The sequence below is a fragment of the Mesocricetus auratus genome, unplaced genomic scaffold, assembly GCF_017639785.1.
Source record: "Mesocricetus auratus isolate SY011 unplaced genomic scaffold, BCM_Maur_2.0 Super-Scaffold_4256, whole genome shotgun sequence".
Lineage (NCBI taxonomy): Eukaryota > Metazoa > Chordata > Mammalia > Rodentia > Cricetidae > Mesocricetus > Mesocricetus auratus.
Window position 1 is genome coordinate 124517324 of NW_024429182.1, and position 22385 is coordinate 124539708.

Genomic DNA, 22385 nt, shown 5'->3' on the forward strand with positions numbered 1-22385 from the left:
CTGATAATGGCAGCAACATGATAAGGATTGTGCAACACATGTTTGGGTTGGTACATGATGAGCTATTTTTGCTGGGGTTTTAGATTGAGAGCCTCTTGGTGTATCAGTCATGAACATTATATCATTTGATTCATAATAAGCAACATCATTGCTATAATAGCTTTGATTCAAGCTAAAGATATGCTTCTATTGATATTAACAAATTAGCTCGGCTCCCTAGATGTTCTTTCTGGACACGACTTCCAGGGTCAGTCCTTGAAACCCTGTTGCTATCCCATAACTGAGTGATAGCACAGATATGATGGAAGCCCTCCCCCCCCCTACAATTATTTGGTGACAGCGTCTGTGGATTTGTAGCTCTCTGTCTACACATGTCTTGTCATTCTGTGCTCAAATGTCTCTTGCCTCTTGCCTAAGCCTGACCCATGATGATCTTACTCTGCCTCCCCTTCCTTTGCGATGGCCTTTCCTTATCTTCCCTCCTTATCTTCTTTCCCTCCTTAACTTCCCTCTGGTATGTTTGCGTTCTCATTTTTTTTTTTTGTTCACAAAACCCAGTGTTTTGAATGTTGTAGGAATCCTTGGCAGAAGTCACCTTCAGCATTGGGGACTTGTCTGAACAGGTAGGATTGTCTGCCATTTCTTTCTTTCCCTTAAGTCACATGTGACTGGCAAAGCAATGGTAGAATGAAAAGGAAGGTTCCCAGGAAGTTTTCATTGTTAATATTTAATAAGACATGGGAGGGATAGGAAGGCACATTGTGAATGGTCTTTAAACCTCATGAACTTTTAATGTGTAAAACAATAACAAAAAAGTTTGGACAAGCAGGTGTGACTCAGGTCATTACAAACTGGTTGGCAAATTTGATTGCATCATCATCTCCTTCCTGTCTGGCATCCAGCCTTGTGTCAGTTTCTAGTTTCATCATAAATCCAGGATACCACTTCACTATGTGATTGCATGGCTTCTGTGTTCCATTGTCAATACATACTTTTCATTGGCAGGTTTCTACTTGGCACTTAGTGGGAGAAGTACTTGCTTTTTATAGATGACAGAATGTATAGCACCATCTGGTATATTTTGCATTCTGTGTGCTCACTCTCCAAAGTCACTGAGCCTCCATCTTAGTCTTTGTACTCTGAAAGATCCCTACTCAGTAGGAATCATGCTCATTTGACTGAAGGGGAAGCATGTAAAACATGTACAAACAACCAAGTAGGTTGTTTGGCCAATATTTGTTTAAATTTTACTTCATTATTGCATTTCACGTTATCTCTGTCTTAGTTTCTCCCCCTCTGTGTTGCTTTTCATTGACATACAAGATTCACAAGATTAATCACAAGACTTCCAGGTCACCAAGGTTCCTTCCAACTACAATTTTTGGATTTCTTTTGCTTGTTGGATTAGGAGGAGGCTGGTTGGTCCATTTTTTCTCAGACTCAATACTAAGGTGAGATACTTCAAAGCGTGTGAGAGAATAAAGAGGATGCCACATGGGTAAAACCCTTGAGAATCCTGCAGACTCTCTTGTGGAGATGGGTGTGCATTTCTTTGATATTACTCAAAACACACACATGTACATGTGCACACACTTTTGGATTACTCTCTTGCCAGATTGTGACGACCCAAAGCAGAATGTTTTTCAGTGTCCCCTCTCCTTAATCTGACCCAGCCGGCACTGTAAACTCCTGATTGTTCAAGCGGTCTTGTGGAAGGAAGCAAACAGCCTCCACGTTTCATTCTTGATTGTTCATCTAAGATCAACTCACTCTCTGGGTTTCTGTTAGAGGATGTGAGCTTTTAAATATGAACGGAGGTTGACATTTCAAAGCTCTGAAAATATCCTTGCCATTGACGTGATTTGGGTGCTTATTTATATACCCATCAGCATTTGGGTATATTATCAAATGAGCCTTTTCGGTATCTACACTGCTCAGCTCTGCTAGGTGTTCTGGTTGTCCCAGTCTTAGAGGGTGGACACTATTCTTATTCCCAGAAAGGCTTTGGAGCCCTAACTCAGGAACCCTCCTTTTTATCTGTGTGCTTTTGAAGTCACTGTCTGTTACTTCTTTGGATGCTCCAGCTAATAGAGTGTAGAGGGAAGTGAGATATAATTAAAGCCCCCACAACCCACACGTCAAGCTCTGTGTGCCTCTGAGAAGGACACAGCTTGTGGTTTGTAGTAATTTCAATAGAAGTCAACTCACTTTGTGGTGTTTTATGAGGGGGTGGGGAGTTGACTTACTGTGCAAGCCAATGATGACAAATGGGTCCCTGGAACTCGTGTAAAACTCAGGTGTGATGACCCGTGTTTACACTTCCAGTGCTGGGGAGGTAGACAGAGACAGGTCCTGGCAGCTGACAAGTCAGCCAACCTAGTGCAAATGACGAGCATCAGGTCCTGGCTGCTGACTGGTCAGCCGGCCTAGTCCAAAATGATTTGCTTCAGGTTAAGTGAGAGACCCTTTCTCAGAAAAATAAATGATAGAGGAAGACACCCAACACTGTCCTTTGACCTTCACAGACACAAGCATATGGGATTGCATGTACACACACACTTTGATATTTTGTTAACTTTTTATTTAAATGTAATTTTTACCAACTAGTAATTCTGTATATCTGTAGGAGTTTGGAAAGTTTTCCTTGGTTTGCCTGACAACCTGAATCTGACTAGTCAGATAGCCAGTGTTCAGGCAATTGTCCCTTCCTGCCTGTGGCTGTGGCTGAGCACCAACTAACCTAGTATTTATAAAGAATTTGGTAGCATTGTTGCTTTCTTGATGCATGGCTTAGCATGGCTTGAAATGGTATAGACCAAAATCCCCTTCACACACATCTTTGCGCTGTTGCCTGCAGTATGAATATATAAATATCCCTTTCAGAAGTGAGCCCTAGAAAGTGTGTAGTTGTCCTTTATGGCTGAGTCACAGTTTATTGCGTGCTTCCATGCACAATAACCATTTCCTAAGGCATGCCTTTTAAATAAATGTGTTCAGTGTTAAATGGTTAGGGAGCTAATAGGCCACTTTTTGTTGTCATTAAAGTGTCATTAAAGAAAAATCCTTCAAGGGCTGGAGAGAATGCTCAGTGGTTAAGAGCACATACTGTTCTTTCAGGGGACTGGTGTTTGGTTTCCAGAATGGCTTCAAGCAGCCACTTCAAGAAGCTAATATTACCTGGAGCTCCAACTCCAAGAGATCTCAACTCTCCCGTCTCCTGAGGCACCATTTATGTACATATCTGCTCACAAAAGTATATGCATGTACATAATTTTTTAAAAAATTAAAAATATATTTGCATTGAAAATTGAGGATAGTTAAAAAAAGAAAAAAAGAAAGAAAAACCTTTGGATTTAATTAACATTTTAAAACCTTAAAATGTCTGACATTTCCTATCAGATTTTAAAAAATTCTCTGAAGTCAGAAAAACTTGTTCAGCTATGTCTGTGTAAGTCAAGAGTATCTCCAGATTTTTCCTCAGTTCAATTTGTCTTCCAGATGGTGCCCTCTGAGGTAAGCATGGGCCATGGCCTGGTTAGAAATGTCTACCCTAGAAGGCCAGTTTTGGAGACTCTTACTTTCTACACTCCCCTAAACTTACCATCACCATGCTGATGAGGAGAGTCTTGGTTTTGGACTCAGGGTAAATCAGAGTTCAACAATCAACTATGGCAGGCGCTAGCTGTGGACTTCACTGCTTCAAAATTTTCTCTTATAAATTAGTGGTGAAAATGCTTATCTGGCGGTGTTGTAAAGATTAGTAATGTCAGGTCCGGGCGGGAGCCTAGTATGGGATTGGTATTGCCTAAGTTTCTCTTTCACATAGAAGATGTGCTGGCATCTCAGCATTCAGAAGCATACAGGGGACTCGGGGAGGGGTGGGATGCCCAGTGCCCCTGTAGCTACAGAGTTTTATCATACATTGCTTGTGGCTTTCTAACCCATGCATGAAAGAAGGCAGGGGTCAGTAATGATGTTGAATTATTGTTTTAAAACTACAACACTGCAGAGGCAGACACCCACAGCTAAACACTGAACTGGACTCCTGGAACCCAGTGACAGAGACGGAGGAGTGATGAGCAAAGGGGTCAAGACTGGGCTGGTTTAACTCACAGAAACAGCTGACCTGAACAAGGGAGAGATCTTGGGCCTCAGACTGATGGCTATGAGGCCAGCATGGGACTGATCCAGACCCCCTGAATGCAGGTGTCATTAAGGAGACCTAGGAAATCTATGGGGCATTGGGTAGTAGATCAGTATTTACCTGGCAAACAAATGAACTTTGGGTGCCCATCCCACAATGTGGGATGCTCTCTCAATCTGGACACTTGGGGGGAGGGCCAGGGCCCTCCCTGGAACTAAATGACAGACTCTAGATATCCCCCATGGAGGGTCTCACACTCCCTGGGGAATGGAGTGGGGATTGGGTGGGGGGTTGGGGGGGCTGGTGGGAGGGAGTAGGTGTGGAGGGGGAGAGAGAGGAAGCTGGGATTGAAATGGGAAGCAAGCTTGTTTCTAATTTAAATATATAATTAAAAAGTGTCAAAAACCCTACAACAATGACAGCAACATCCACCTAAGGTCTCTTCTAGGAGATAAAAAGTAAAACTTAAATTCAATCAATTTATTCAATTTGAGTCATCCAGTTTTCAAGATGAAAGTGTTGGCTGTTTGCCTCCTAAGCACTCACCCAAACCTTATAGATGGTTACCTTACTTATAAGATACTTTCTTCTTTTTATATTTTAAACTAAATCTTAGGTCAGAAAGCAGATAGCAGACATGAGTATCCTATGCAAAGTGCTGGATTTAGTGTCTTCTTGCTGAGTACAGTATAATTTGGTGAAAACTCCACCACACTTGATCCAAACTTGACAGTTTCCTGGAAGGTTAAACTGAATCAGTGGCTTTGCTGGTCTCATACCTTTACTCTTCTAATTGACAGGTTGATTGGCCATGATCTCAGGTTTCTATGGGGCAAATGTGAAGATAGAAATAGCTCTTAGTCTGAAAAAATTGTCTCAGATGAATCTGAACATTCACACATGTGATCCCAGATACATGGAATGGGAGGCGGAAGCAGGAGGATTGAAATGCCAAGACCTGTCTGGACAACTTAACATCTAAAAGTTAAAAATGGGCTGAGGATAGCTCATTGTTACAGCAATGTCTTGGTATACATAAGGCCTCAGGTGAAATCCTCAAGATAGGGATAGAAAGGAGTGAGCGAGAGGAGAAAACATATCTCCATAGAAAATTAGGATTATTCTTCATGAGGAGATTATCCACGATAGTGTCTTTGGGACAGAGAAAACTTTAAAATCATGTAAATTGCTTAGTGCAGAGAGGAGGGGAAATGTGTCCTGTTGGGCAGGATGGGAAGAAGGAAAATATTTTGAGAGGCTTGTCATGGTTGCTGGGAGAGTCCATTACTGTCCACCTGCTCCTCCTAAGGCCTCCCTGGACTGTGTTGTATGGTGCTTTGCTAGACAATATGAAACAGTGTCACCTTCCAGGATCCAGGATATCAGGGACAAGGCAGCCTCGGGATCAGGAATGCAGAGCTGTGTGGTTGGTTCTGGGTCTTATTGAGTGTGTGCCACTGGCCAAGTTGCTTAAAGCTTTCTGTACTTCAGCTTGCCAATCAGTGAAATACAGGCTGCTAACAGGGTTAGGAGGATTATATTACAATATCCTTAAAGAGCTTGTTCCTGATGCCTGAGGCATCGTTTGCTCACTGAGGAGTATCTGCAGTCACTGCAGTCTTACAGCCTCATGATGAGGAAACTTATTTTAGAATTAATGAACCATCACATGCCCTATTGGCTTACCTCAATAGACCCTAATAATTGCTTTCATATTTCAAACTCATTTACAGCATTATATCTCAGTGGGAAGATTTCTTGGGATGTTGCTAATCATTCCAGGCATTTTCAATGTGAATTCTCTGAGGCACATTGCAAAATGACATCCGGGAGTGATCAGTTTAAGCTGTTACAAGAGAGAATCCTCTTTATGGAGCTGACAGTCACCCTGATGGAATCAGAGTGGTGGGGGAAATCAATGTGACTTTTCTGAAAGACAGTTTTAATATGGAGAACACCATTCTACACCTCGTCATTTGAGAGATGCTGCTGTAATAGAAAACCATATAAATACTCTACTAGAGAGATGACCACAAGCTTTGCTACTGACTAACCTCCTTCATTGTTGTAGGACAAAAGTGAGATGATCTTGACAAATGTCACTTGTGTTAATCACTGACAAGTTTAGAAATAGATGAAACAAGATTCATATGTAAGCATAGGGAATATTCAGTAATTAGTATTTTAGAACCTTTGATGTATATGTCCATGTGGGTGTGCCTGTGCACATGTGTAAGAGCATGCAGTATACATGATTCATTTGAATCCACTCATAAGCATTTTTCTGGAAGGAGACTAGAAGGTGTATGGTTACAGATTTTGGGCTCATGTTCAGTCTAGGCACCTTCAGCTCTCAACTGAGAGTCTCTGCTGTCGGTTATGTATGCCTTACCCTGTTAAGGATGTTAACAACTTCTTGGCCCACCTGTTGATTACACTTTTGTAATGGCAATAAGTGGAGTGCAGTGTTCATTATTAAATGATTTGGAAAATGCAGATGGGATATGCAGTGGGTAAAACATGCTCCATGCTTACAGGCTAATCTAGTGCAGTTCCTCCTGGGCATCTAATGGGGCTGTGAAAAGGCTAACGATTATTACTTATCTAATGTTCTTAAATCTGGGCACAAATCCACCCACATTTCTTATCATAGAGCAATACATTTTTTTCTACAGTCTATGATTTTAAAAGGTTTAATGGTTATGACACCTGTTAGGCTGATGGGACACACTGGTCTCTAGCCAGGCTTGGATTTACGGTATAAACATTCAGTCACGGTACTAGTAGATTTAATTGTTGCCTGGATACACTCAACCCTCTTGTCTTTCTACTGCCTCTGTCCATCTGTCCATTTGCCTAATGGAAATATAACTGTGATGCACTAAGTATTTAAGTGGACAAGAAAATACTCTCACCCCCTATCAAGTTCATATATCATTGGGATTGGAAGTAGAGTGGGAAATTAAGTAATCTAATGATCATTTTGGATCATCAGGTCTATGATAGATGTCAGCCGGTATTGCAAGAGAAATTACTGGGCAGAGATACTCCTTCGTACTAGAAGGTGGGCTTGGTGTTAGATGAAGCTTTCTCTGAGACCCCAGAGAGTCAGTGTTTGATTTATGACTGGGGTGTGTCACATAACAGCGTGAAACCAATGATATAAGCTCCAGATTGTCATTTCAAAGGTTTGCACCGATGTTCTCTTCATTCTGGTTCTGCAGCATTTTTCTATATGTGGACTGTATAGGACAGGATAGGACCAGGTAGAATTGGACTGTTCAAACATGAGGAATCTTTTCTGGGCTCAGTCTTTGCCATGGGTCGGTGGAGCCTTCTTCCCTGCTATAGCCAATGTCAACTGAACTTTGTGCTGCCTGGGATTTTACCTGTGTTAACTTGCCAATGACAATGGTTGGTTAGGCAAGCTGGTGCTGTGACTGGGCTTAAGTTAATTTACCTTTCTGCCTAAAATATGTACTCTCCTGCTTGGTGCTCTTAGCTCTGTGCAAAGTAGGCACTATCTTTGTCAGCTTCCTGCTGTCAAGGTTCAGCCCATTCACCTGCTGGAAATGAAAGCTGCCTCTACTTTCATTTTGAACTTGCCAATTTTGGAGGCCTTTCTAGCCATTTCTATTATTAATGGAATTTGAGTTGTAGCATGTGTTTTCAGAAGAGGAATCTAAGCAGGGGTGAAGCTCAGTATAAGGAAGAGTATATGAATTGAGAGCCCTTCATGACCAGTCAGGGAAGGAAGCTCACCATTGTTGTAAATTCAGTTACAGTGCTTTGAGAAGTTCTCTGTTTTGTTGTTGATGATTAACTCTGTGTATAGAAAGCATAACATGATTTATTTGAAATGGGAAGAAATATGTAGATTTATAGCTTTATAAGGAATCAGGAATTTACTTAATTATTAAAATTCAACTTCAGTCCTATTCGAGCCCTTGAATTACACAGGTAGAAGGTTACTCTTGCTGTTTTCTATTTCTAGAATAGTTTGGATGGAGACAAAAATATGGTAACATTTTATTGCAAATGAGTCAACATTATAACAAAGTAATGATGGAGCATATTAAATAGGTTCATATTCACTTTCTTTCCATATACCTGTATAATGTTGGTAGCAATCTTTTTATGAGCATTTTACTTTTAGAATAGTATGATCTCAAATAATATACATGGACATTTCTATCTTGGATAAGGGAAAAGAACTCATTCGATACATTGTATTTTAGTCACCAGCATTTCTTAAATTGGTGGTTTCGTAAAAAAGTCAAGGGTATTCTTGATTTTTGTGTAAAGTCTATGTTTTGGTATTTGGTATTTGAGACAGATGACAAGTAACTGGCCAGTTCTCATGTCTTTGCAGTCCTGTTTCATACTGAGTCTTAGAATCTTCTGGATCAGAGCTGCTTACACAGATGCTTGGAGTTCTCCTCAGTTGTTCATGGAAATCTAGACATTGTGATGGCAGAGAGGATACCCCCTCACTTCGCAAAACATCACCACACACAGATATTTTTAGATAAGTTTATCTTACATACACATAATGCCTGTACTGGAAAGAATGCAAAATAAAAGTGGAAAAAAGTCAAATATTCTCTGTTGAGTCAGCCATTAACAAGCAGAAGTTCCATGTTTGTTTGCAGTTGAGCCTTGATGGACACACCATCTCACAGAATTGCAAATGTATTTAGTTGTGGCTTTGTGAACTTTTCATTTACAAATGTTATTAGTGATTTCTGAAGTGGCTTCCTAGCACTTGAGGATAATGTTCAATGGCTAGTTTGATAAACGAACTAATAAGTCTCTACTGTGTCTGTTCACGAGCCTGTCTTCAAAGCCAAGCGAATTACTGTTCCTCCCAGGCCAGTCTCCTAGGCCTGGCATTTATTTGCTTTCAATTTTTCATTTGTCATCTTGAGCAAACCGAGACAGACATCCTCGTCTTCACCTCTGACCATGGAATCATTTAAAGTCTCATATGGTGAATACATATTGGGATTTGAAACAGAAGGTTATGCACTGGACAGTTTCATATGGAATTTCCTTAATTTAGTCTAAATCTTAAAAAATTAAGGTAAAGCCAGTATCCCCAAAGAATCAACATTGGAATTGCTTGGAAACAAAATGCAGATAATTTTTCCTCACTACTACTGGGATATTGGTTGTCTGTTTTCCCTTGTAATAGTCCAGTGAGTGTCTTCTTCTTATATGCATGAGGTATTCTGTTCCTAGGGAAGGTGAAATTACTCAGAAAATTAAAAGAAAAGTGGCCTTAAATAATGCATGGGAGGCTTATGCTTTTTAATGAAATTCAGAATAACCGAGCTGAGTTAGCAAATCCACAGCAGAGCCCAGAAAGTTTATAATGAAAATGACCCATCGAAACTGTCTCCATTGTGCTGTGAAATGTGAATCGGTGTGGATTGGTAGTGTGGGGAATAGCAAAAATGTCCTTGTCATTGAAGTGAAAAGGTTTGCATTGACTTGCACTCTAATGTAAGAAGGATCACTGTCAAGCATAATTAAGGAGTAGTTGTCCTGGATCCTGCGAAGATGTTCAGTAGGTAAAGTACCTGCTGTACTAGCAAGTGGACCCGAGTTTGGATCCCCAACACCTAAAAGACAGATGCTGCAGCACATGTCTGTTATCCCGGTGCCTGGGGACAGAGACTGATAGACACTGGGCTCTTTGTGGACAGTGAGCCTAGGCAGTACAGCAGTAGTGAAAGACACTGACTCAAAAACACAAGGTAGAGAACAATAGAGGAGGTATCCTGACATTGACCTCTGACTTACAGAAACATCCACACACAGATACACACACACACACACACACACACACACACACACACACACCAAAAACAACAAAAAGCAGTAATATAAAAAACAAACACCAATACAAAATGCCACCCTCAAATCCCTAAATCAGAGTCAGTTTTGTGACTGCGGTGTTTCACTTAGAATAATGCTTTCAAAGTTTACCAATATTGTAAAATCATAACTAGTTTCAGTATTTACTAACTTTCTTTTCTATGGCCATGAAAATTTTGTTCGAATTGCTTGAGGATTTCTTCTATCTGTTGTCTGCTGAGAATAATAGTGGGAACACTATCATGCATATAGATTTCTCTAAGTCCCTGCTTTCAAAATTCTTTTTGGTATATATGCTGACCTGCAATATACCTCACGTGATGAGATGTAATATTTGGGGAACTGACTATATAATATCTAAAAGTCAATACGCACGCTACAGTCCCAGAAACAGTCCACAAAGCTTATAGGTTGTCATGTTCTTGCACAGTCTAGGTATTTCTGTTTGGATGAGGGCTTTTCTTAGTTGTGATTTTCCACTTTCTCTAATGATTAATCATGTTGAATGAAACTTTTTACAAAAGTTTAGTATATGTCCAATCGTTGATCTGAAGTTTCTTTGAAAGAAAATTACCTGGAAAAATCAAAAGATCTAGATTCTCGGCATGATTCCATATCCAATTATCCATTTGACCTTCAATTCTGTTTAACAAATGTTAATTAGGCCACTATCAACTGTTAATCACTGTACCTCATACCATAGGGAGGGGAAAAATAAGTGAAAATATTTCTATTCCTTTCAGCTTACAGTAGTAAAAATGCTTTTTAAAAGCCTCCATCAGTAACCTCAATCCATTTACCGGCACCTACAATTCTAAATGTGACATAATTTGTCTTCAGACATAGGTAGGGTAACCTGCAATTAAAGTAATACATGAGAACTATAACAGAGAGATTTTAAAAAGGTAGTTATAAGATCTTGAAGGCCTAGGGTCTGTGATAAAAAACAAAACAACAAACAAACAAAAACTCTATAATCTGAAATCATAAATGAAATTTTTGTACTGTATATTTCTTCTCTCTGCTGTCTTGGTACAGAAACACAATCTAAAGTATTTATACCCTTACAGTTAATTTGATTTTATGTCATTCTATATGTGACCAATTAAGAAGAAAGCTTAATCTATCTAAAACCAGGTGATGCCATTACTACATCTCCATAGTTTGACATTCGAGTCTGTCTTCTATTTTAAAGGAAGCTTTTGCGCAAGATGGTTCTTACCCAGCCAGTCTTGCTTCTCTGTCTTCCCAGCTTGCCTCATCCTGGCATTTACATTTCTCAAGCTGCTCAGCCTGCTTGGTAGCCAAAGCTCACTGGCTCCTCACTGGCTCCTCACTGGCCCCTCACTGGCTCCTCACTGGCTCCTCACTGGCTCTCTACAGTTTCAGAAAAGGATGCTCACTTTCTCTTAATGTCTCCATGCTCCATCAGCTTCCCCACCCCCACCCCACTTCTCAGGCTATTGTTCCTGGCCACTTGATTCGTTTTCATTGCGAGTTCAATTTTGTCTGTTCTGCCACTAAGAAATAATGTGTCCTGTGGATCACTTCCTAATCTTGTCTTGTTTTCACTTGACACCCATGTTGAAGTGGGGGCAAGGGCTTCCATCACCTACAATTCCATCTAGACTTCCTTCTTAGCTCTGAATATCCCTGTGTGCCAGATATGTCTGTCTCAAGTTTAGAGCTGTCTGAGTCCTTCCAGTAGAACTCAAGAGGCATGACACTCACCTCTCTCCCGTCCATTACCCTTGCACTTGTTTCCATATGTTTAACTGGTGGCTGGCCATATAATCCCTGCTTTTTCCTCTGCCCTGCCTCCCTAACACACATCACTAAAGAATGACAGTCATTCCCCTATATTCATGGAAGTTTAGCATCAAGATCATTAAGCCCAGAGATAATTAAGTCCCTTGTATAAACTGCCATAGCATTCAAACACAGCCTCATGTCTTCCTGCGTGCCTTAAACTATCTCCAGGTGACCAGGTGACATACAATCACTTAATAATATATTGTAAGTCTTTTTGTTTGTTCATTTGTTGTTGGTTTTTTTTAAAGTGTGGTGCTGATTGAACTCCGGGACCCCGGTGTCTATTTCAGTTTTTAAATTCCTCTTTCAGAACGGAACCTTATTTATCCATTAGACGAGAGGTGGGTTGATTTCTCCAGCTGGAGATGACCATGTACTCCCAAAGTTGTGGCGGGGCAAATTGGGGAAACAGTGGCACTGGTACTTACCAGCTGACAACTTGTTCAGTATTTCTAATCTGGATTTCCTCCTACATGAAACTAGGGTGATTTTTATACAGCTCTGTTATGCTTATGAAGATTCAGAAAAGTCATAGATTAAAAAGAATGTTCAGGGACTGGTGAGATGGCACAGCAGGTAAAGGAACCGGCCATGCAAGCAAGCCTGTGGCTAGCTAGGGTTTGATTCCTGGAACCCATCTGAAGGTGGAAGGAAAGAAATAACTCTGCAGTGTTGTCTTCTGACCTTCATGCCAGTTCTGCTAGTGACTGGTCGACATATTCCTCTAATGAATGAAAGAATCTAAACCATATACTTGTCCTATGAGAGAAAGCATTAATTTGTCTTGGATAGCAACCGTAAATAATTGGTGAACACTTATTTAGAAGGTAATCATTTTGCCGGGCGGTGGTGGCGCACACCTTTAATCCCAGCACTTGGGAGGCAGAGGCAGGCGGATCTCTGTGAGTTCGAGGCCAGCCTGGTCTACAAAGTGAGTTCCAGGACAGCATCCAAAGCCACAGAGAAACCCTGTATCGAAAAACCAAAAAAAAAAAAAAAAAAAGAAGGTAATCATTTTACCAGTGACAATTTTCAAGCTGTCATTTTGTTAACAATTTCAACAATGTCTCTGTATTATTTATTCTGAAACTTGGAGTTTTGAGGTGACTTTCACCTGGCACTTGTATAAAAGATGTATTATGTTTGGGAAAAGTCAATAGTTTGATGCAAGGCTTAGCAATGATGGACTTCATAAAGACAGAATTTTTTAGAAGTCTCTAACTGAGAGACAGCATATTTTCTAAAGGTAATAGTAACTAAAATATCAATTAGTAAATTAAAAACAGTTAACATTTTATTACTTTTAATTAATTTTCCCTGTAAGAGCAGTCTATTAAGGGTAGAAGTGATGTCAAATATATTACTGGGGTGTGGTGGTCTGAATGAAAATGACCCTCAAAGACTCATAGGGAGTGGCATTATTGGAGGTGTGGCCTTGCTGGAGTAGGTATGACCTTGTTGGAGGAAGTGTGTCACTGGGGGTGGGCTCTGAGGTCTCAGATGCTCAAGCCAGGCCCAGTGTCTCATTCTCTCTTTCTGCTCACCGTCAATCTGGATGTAGAACTCTTAACTATGTCTCTAGCACCATACTCCCTGCTATGATGATAATAGATTAAACCTCTGAACTGTGAGTCAGCCCCAATTAAAGGTTTCCTTTTAATAGTTTCCATGGTCATGGCATCTATTCACAGCAATAGAAACTCTAATAAAGGCATGAGGGAGTTTGCTAATTTTCAGAATTGGTCAGCCAGGTATTTCATTGACTTGATGCAGAAAGAAGATCACAAGATCTGATAACTGTCTGTAGAAGAAATCCATGTGGAGGTCTTTAGTGTTACCAGTAGGTATGGATGGCACCATACTTAACTTTTAATTTTTAATTATTTTTTAACAACACTTTAGTATCATTTGAGGTAAACTAGTTCTAATAATTTTATTGTCACTCATTTTCTGGGTAGTAGTAGATCCCAATTAAACAACAATAACAACAACAAACAAAAAACAACAAACCTTCCCCATAGTCTTGCAAAGGGAGTTTAGACAGCATCTGGGACCCTGGTGAGAGTTGGATAGGTGTGCTTGTACTTAATCTAGCTGGCTTTAAAGATATAACATGGGAAGCAAGAACCAACTCTGTAGAGGTTCTCTCAGAACAACTTAGTATCCTGGTGGTCTTTGTTAAGGCTGAGAATAAAATCCTTTTCCATTGCAACACATTAGTCTTCAGATGTGTTGGGCTGCATTTATAACTATCTTGGGATGTAAACAGGTTGGACACACCTGATAGTAAGAAGACGAATGAAATGCAGCAGTGAAATTGGTGAAAACAAAATAATTGTTCCAAATGGTTTTGAAGGAGAGGGCTTATCTCATTTCAACTGTGGAATGATGATGTGAAAAGATTTTCTTTTGCCATTGAGGTTTGTATTTTTCTGTTATACATCTCAGACATATTTTTTTTAGGGGAGATGATATTTGCCTTCTGAAATGTCCCATGAAGACTATTGATTTGTTTTCCTGACACCATATCTTTTTAATGAATGACTCAATGACATAATGAATGAATGACTCGAATTCATGGTGTGTTTAACATTGTCCTCATGGTCTTCCCTGACATAGAATAGAGCTCACTTCAGACAGAAGTGAATATCATAGTAAATCAGCATATTTGGCCTATTACTGCATCACCAGTGAACGTCAACAAGGCAGACCTCCAGAGAGGCTGGGTGTCTCTGCTGGGAGAGACTCATGGGAATGGAGAAACTCACTGAAAAGAAGTGAAATGTCCTCACATATTAAATTCTGAGCAGACATTAAAGGCAGCATATAATAAGGGATGTCGTCTATGGTGTCTTATTCTTGGCAGGATGCAATTTTGAATAACCTGAATGCTAAGCTGTAGAAACTAACCACAATCCCAAATAACCATGAGTCTGGCCCCTCAGCTGACTGCCCTCCTCAGCTGATGGCCTGGTCTGACTCTGTTCTCTACTGTAGACACTGGGATGACTTGGACTAAGTAGACTTGCTGATGTAGCTTCATTATCTTTAATGCTATGAAGTTGAAAGGTGGATTTTTGTGGGGGAAATTCCCAGACAGCTGGAGGAGGAAGTGGGTGCTGAGTATCATGCATGAAATTCTCAAAGAATCAGAATTTTAAAACTGCCGTTAAAAATATAAGTCACACCAGTCTTCTCATAAGACTCAGCCTCTCTGTTTAGCCATGTCTACTTAAGTTCACATAGACGACTGCTGCGGTCTCTACCAACCCCTGTGCCCCTCATTGCTATGGTCTCTTCCTAATGACAGGTGAACAAGGTTGTCTTAGATATGTTCATCTCTTTGGTATTAGAAGCCAGAGGCATAGATGTGGCTTTAGGACTCAGGGTGGACTTTTCCTTCTATCTAGAACACTCTCTTCCTTAAGTTGGCAGTCACTCCTGCCTTGTCCTGATTTGAATGTATCTTTCAATTCCATGGATTAGAAAGTTAATGTGTGTGTTCATGCATGATACATGGAGATAGGACCTCTGGAGTTATTAGGATGCGATAAAGTCATGAGTCCCCACAATGACATTACTGATTGCATAGAAACTAGACTTGAGGTAGCAGGCTAACTCTCACCAAGTGACCCCTCTACCATGTTATGATGCAGCAAGAGGGCCCTCACTAGATGCTGGCACAATGCTCCTAAACTTTAGCCTTTAGACTGCATAAGTCTCTACTCTTCATACATTACTACAGTCTCAGATATTTGGGTCTAACAAAAAAAGGACTAAGATAGACCTTCTCTTGACTCTGGTTTCTTTTCTGAAGATGTAAGCCTTCATTGTGGAAGCTTGTGTAGGTAGGGCCCTGTGTGATTTTTCACTCAACTGATGAGTGTGAAAGAAGTCAAGCCAGGCTTGGAACCACGAACCTGGAAGTGTATTCGCAGGAATAATTTTCAAAGTATATGATAGATCAGGTGGCACTGAATCTTCTCTCATACATTTTGAAATTTTAGCCATGTGTTCACTACAATAACCTGGCAGCACAAAAGGTTAAAGGAAATTTTTCTTTGTTCATTTTTGTATTTTTGGAGATTACACTGTGTAAGAATATTTGTTTTCATTATCTTATATTGACCATTCATTCCCCTCAAAGGTTAAGACCATCCTAATCATTGTTTACAGTGTCATGACTGAAGTAAGTTAACTGGATATCTCTATCCACACATGATGGAGAATGTGTTTATTTGTTTGTGTGAGCCCGAATGATGACTGTCTCCTGTCTCTGTTGAGTTGCTCGGTTACTTGTTTGGTTATCCTTTCTACCAATATCACCAGAGGCCACAGAAAGGCATCTGCATCTACTTTTGAAAATACAAATTATACAAATGGAATAGAGGAAGCAAAAGGAGGCAACATACAAGGTAGTTTGCAAATATCACAGTGTGTTTAAGACAAATGAGCTCACTTATTGAAATTAATGTCCCCAAGGGAAACACCCTTTTGTAGAGGTGCCAGCAGTCTTGCCTGAATACCTTATTTAAATCGCACCTGCATGCTTTTTTTTAATTGAATATTTTCTCTCAGCCCATCCTGGCTGGCTGGCAAAATGCTCTCTGCCTGATCTAATTTTTTGAAAGGAGAGACACTGTTCCTAAAATAGCCTTTGCCTAAAGGGGAAACCAAATTCTTTTCTGGGTATTGCTGCTGCTGTTGTCTTTTAAATTTGCTTTATTGCAGACAAAAGGATTTAAGTCTCACCTGCTCTAAAACACTCTAGATTTTCTCGATCACGTACCCTTAGCAGCAAACATAACATCTGTGAGTTTTCAGGTTTACTTACGGCTCTGTGCACGTTATACAGCATGATGATGCATCATGAAAAATACACAGAAGGGAAGATGGGAGACACATAAAGTCGTTCTGAATGGAGGAGGTTCCAGTATTTTCTTCTACCATAGAACAGCACTCCAGGTATACTTGATCTGTTCTGGGGAACCCCCATGGGCCTCCTAGCCCAGGACAGGTTTTCAAGTGTACTGAAATGTGCTCACACCATGAAGATAGAGGCAGGGAAGAGAAAAGTTCGCTAGGATCCCAAAGGAAACTCATTGAGTGCTGTCTCCTCCCACTTCAGAGAGAGCACACAGGGTGTGGCCTGGTGTCTGGTGCCAGGTGGTGGTCAGGGACCGGAAGCTGGCCTTCTGCATCTGTTTCTGTGGCTGGTTTGTGACTGCAGCTGTTTCTGCTGGCTTCTAAACCACTTATTCAAAAACTCAACAAAACTTGTGAAAATGGAGAGTGCTGTTGTTTCTCATGGGCATCCAACCTGCAGCCTGACTTCCTAGCTAGCCCTTTATGAGCCTATATGTGCTAAGTGGTTCGAATTTTCATATGGTTAGTGGAATGCATACTCACATGTTAAACCTTAAATTCCAATTTCTACAAACTTGGCTGAAGATATTAATCGTTGGGAAGGTTTGATCTGTGTACTATTGTGTTTGAAACTTGTCACTATTCTAGGGAGAATCATACTCTATGACACTTTATATAGGATTCTGTTTTTTCTTAGACAAAATTGATTATAAAGGCTTGTGATGTAATTAAGTCCTGAATGGCCCCCAAAGACACATGTGTTGAAGGTTTTGTTCCCATTACATGGTGTATTGGGAGGTGGTATTAAGTTAGCAGGTGAGGCATAGTGTGCGTGAGGGGGTGCAGTTGGGTCATGGTCCTTTTGAAGATGCTATTCAGGCACTGATACCTTCCTTCCAGCTCTCTTTGCCTCTAGGTTGGATTAATGTGAACAGGATTTCTCTTCCTTGTATTCCTATGATAATGCACTGTATTCCCACAGACCCAAAGCAGCAGGGTCTAAATGACCATAGACTGAACTTCTAAGATCATGAGCCCAAATAAACCATTTTTAATTAGTTCACCTTGCATGTTTTGTTAAAACAATGGAAAGTTGATTGACATAGCTCACTTAGGTCTCTTTAGCTACAAAACAAGAACCTGTTCACAGTGATCACTTGCTCCTTGATTATGGTGGGCAGACATAGTAGACAGCTCTAGACTAAGCACAGCTCTATGCCCTTCTCCCTGTAGTGAAATAGTTGTTTTCAAATTCTGTTAACTCAATTTGTCTAGAAGCCCATTCTCCAAATTTGAATGCATAGTATGGGGTCATTTGCTTTATCTTGGGATTATGTTAATGACTCTGTTTCAGTGTTGTCCTTCTTCAGGGACACCTTCTTTTGCATCACGTGTACCTGAACTCCCAGAGCCTTTCTGGGCATTCAAATTGCTGTAATGTCTGCAGCTCTCTAGAGATAAGGAAATGCAAAAGTTCTTTGGTCATGGAGATCTACGAGGGCTTCTTTCAATATGGTAGTTCAGCCAAAGAGGTCTCTACAGTCTCTGTCATTCTTTCTCCAGGTTCCAGCCACCTACTTGATCTTTAGATTGTGTAATTTCTTTATCATAAGGTGCATCTGTCACTGATAGGTTGGCATGATCTCTAGATTGAGGTCCTGAACCAGCTCTCGCTGCCTTCTCTTTCATCTCTGGCCATAGATACAAAGGCTAAGAATACAGATATAAACCACCCACAAACAAATAAGAGTTTCAAATGCTGCCATTATCCTTTCAAATACTACCAAGTCTTCTCAACTTTTACAGTGTTTGTCCATAGAGGACTGAGTGAACCTACTTCCATATACTATATGGGCCCTATATTAGTCTGCTCCATGTTATTTTTTTAAATTCTTTTGTTCTTCTGGAGAATTTTACATGTATACATAATAAAACATGAACTCTAGCCCACATTTGATTCCTCAAATGTCCTCCTGAATATATATCCCAATGTCTTGTCTTATTGTATAATTCACCAAGTCTAGGTAGTGCTGCCCATGTATACACCAGTGGCAGATGCATATTTTTTAAAAGAATGGTGCCACCCCAAAATAGCTGTGGCAAGAGTAAGTTATTCATGTATTAGTTCTTTAATTTACAAAATGGGGTTTTCTAACTTACTCAACATGCCTATGGGATTTTGATGAATATTATGCAATCATCTTTGTGATGTGTGTTAGTATCTCTTTATTGTGTCAAAATATACAAGAAATGAAAAAGAAAGGTTTATTTTGGTCACAGTCTCAGAGGTTTCTGTTAATGGCTGGTATGATTGCTTTGGGCCCTATGGTTGGATGGCATGTCACAGAGGCTTGCAAATGTGGCATAAGACACCTGTTTACCAAAGGGGCTCGGGTCCCAGTATTCCACCCAAGGGCACTTTTTAAATACAGAATTTCCCTCAGAAGTTTTCACCTCTTTTTCTACCAGTTTCAAATAGCTCCATGGACTAGTTGTGGTACCTTCACCACAGGGGCCATTCCAGGTGTGGTTGAGATCTAGACTATGTAAGATCTAAGTAAGTAATTGTATACCAGGAACACAACAGGCCAGGTATCCCAACCCCACAAGCTATTTCTGCCAAGATCTGAACTTGAAATTCAGGCTTATGAAGTTGAAGCTTCTGTATTACAAATTGACTCTATTAGCGGTCACAAATTCTGTTGGTTAGGTCATGCTAAGAAGAGAAATGGGCTATCAAATAAAGCCCTGCTTGACTGGTACTTATATCTGTTGTCAGTGGACTTGGGAATTCATGTGGTACTTTAAGTTGAACACAAGATCTTACCTAAACCTATGTAAGTCTGTGATGTAGAATGACTTTAAGGTTAAGATAGGCAACATGTCACCAAAGACTCATGGTTTGAAGCTTGGTCCCCAGATGGAGGATCCAATGATCATGTGATCAGATCATAAGGACTTGGACTTCATCAGGGGATCAATCCCTTCATGTCTGTATAATATGTCAGCAATATTGGGTGGTGGTAGAAAACTAACAAAATAAGAGGTCTTCTTACAGAAAGTGGGTCCTGGGAAAATGCACCTTTCACCTGACCTCCCCTCTCTGCTTCATGGCCTCCATGAGGTTAGTGATCTCCCCTACAACATTCTCCCACTTCCCACATCTTGTTCTACCTTACCAAGCCCAAGGTGAAGACATAAAATCAAATGTGGACTGAAACATCCAAATGATGAGCCAAAAAATTTTCCTTCAAAACCCTTTTCACTGGTATTTCTCAAAGCAGGGGAAGTCTGAGTAATGCACTTGATTAGAAAGCCATATTTACCTCAAGGCTTTGGGGGAATCATTGCCATTTTGCATATAAGTCAATCTAATTAGACACATATTTAAGAACTTTGTAATCTAAGTATTTTATTTCTTCCCCCTCTGTTGTCTTCACACATTTAATTCCAGTCCTGTAATCAATGCATCCTCTTATTTGAGGTAATTTAATTGAGCTTAGGAGATTAAAAATAAATTATACTTAAAAGGCTTTTTAGTTGAAGTCACACAAATATTTTAGTATTATTAAGTATCAATAAGTGAAACTTTATAATAGTCTTCTTGTGCAATTATCATGAAATATGCTCTTTTATGGTGGTCTTTAATGTGCTATGTTTGCCAACTGAACTTCATTTGAAAATAATTGTTTGAAGATTGCAGTTTTAATTTGTGCATGTGTTTCCCAGCCTGTTCTCTTTACTCACTAATTTATAATGTGTGCCATTTCTTTTGTGATGTGACTGAGACATGATCAGACACAGATTAGCTTGGATTCATTCAGCAAGGTCAAAGCTCCTTAGCTCACTCATAATTTCTTAACTTCAAATGTGAATGCAAACCTAGTAGTGAGTGAGTAGAAGCTGTAGTGGGAATGTCTGTAATTACATATGCATTTGGAATACCTCTTCTCAATGCATTTGAACTTGTCTGTGTTCTGTTACTTTAATTGCAAAATGATATGTAGACTTGCATATGTAATTCCCTATGAACAAAATAAAAATAGATTATATAATAGATTTGTGGCTTACTTATGTATGTTCACAAATCACATAATTTATTAAAGGAACTATGTGTGTGGCTATTAGTTGAATCCTGACTATGAAAAATGTCTATCAAAGAAGAAAGACACTGAGTTGTATTTGGTCCCTATGTTCACAGTCATTGTATTCTACAGACCCAACAGAAGAAGTGAGTTATGATCACCTGAACCATTGCTTCCAGGGAAACTATATAGTTAGGTTCTTAAAATGCTATTTTATTTTTGTTTATATATGCATAAATGTTTTACTAATATATATACATGTGTATCATGTGTTATCAGGTTCCTTGGAACTGGAGTTACTGAAGGTTGTGATCTGCCATGTGGGTACTGGGAATTGTATGTGGGTCATCTGCAAAAAATGACAAGTGTTTTTATCCACCAAACCATTTCTCCCATAGTTATATTCTTGCAAATAGTTAGGTTCTAAGTTGGGTTCTTAAAAACTCAGTTACAACTTGTGTAACTCAATTAACAACATATTTGCTTCTTAGTACATGACCTTATTTTCTGTGCGATACTATTAAGAACACTTTATTTCATGTACACTCGTGCCCAATGTATATAATATGTATATGGAATTCCTTAACATTGAGCTTGTGGACAAAGCACTATAATTCATGTATGAATGAAGGTTCTCTAGCATATATTTGGTTTTCCTATAAGGCATACAATAGCCTTCTCCCTCTTAAGAATACCAGATGGTGCATCAGACTTGTGCTTGGAGATCAGTTAAAGCTGGGAAATCATCAATGGAAAGCACAAAGAATATACACTCAGTTGGCTCTAGAAATTAAGCCTTTTCCAACATCAGAACTGGAGATGTAATAAAACACAAGGTACTTTCTCCTGTCATTACTCATCACTTACCTTGTTAAAAAACATGATAGAACTTACATGATCAATATTTTTAATAATGTAATCATCTGACCAGGGAGAGCTCACACTAGGAACTTAGTTTCCCCTTGGTTGATACTTTGTGTGTGCCCCATTGTATTACTTTCAGTCTGCATTCTTTGTAAGAATCTTTCTCAGTAAAATGGGTCAACATCTTAATAAAATAGTAGCTGGGTTGACAGGCTGTGCAGGCACGCATGCGTGAGCACACACACACACACACACACACACACACACACACACACACCATGCCCCCCGTTGCACCCTCATGTATCACATAGACACACCCTTCTTACAGCACACACACATAGACACAGACACAGACACAGACACAGACACACACACACACACACACACACACACACACAGCTCCCAGGATAATCCTGAGCACGTGGGTCCTGTCATAATGTCTGGTATGGTAAAACTCCCCCTCTTCCTCCACGTCTAGTCCAGTGGCTTATGACTCACTGGGTTTGGTAAGAGAACCACACTCTGTTTCCTGTCCTGGCAGTTTGTTTCTTCATTTGTATCACTCACTATGTGAATTACAGGAAATACTTTTTTTGACTTTCAAAAAATGTTTTGTTGATATTTCTTTTGTCTTGTCTTCTTCAATGCAGACTTTCTGCATCCAGTGTTTACTGTCTTGCTCCCTGTTTTGTTTTCAACACAGTGACCAAGTTCTTGACTCAGCAATAGGCTGG

At 39.9% G+C, this 22385-nt stretch overlaps 1 protein-coding gene across 3 annotated transcripts in view; it reads left to right on the forward strand.

Annotated features, from left to right (window-relative positions):
* Mctp2 (multiple C2 and transmembrane domain containing 2) overlaps positions 1-22385 on the forward strand; it is a 241787-nt gene that overhangs the window by 26339 nt on the left and 193063 nt on the right. The gene's annotated exons all lie outside the window — the stretch shown is intronic.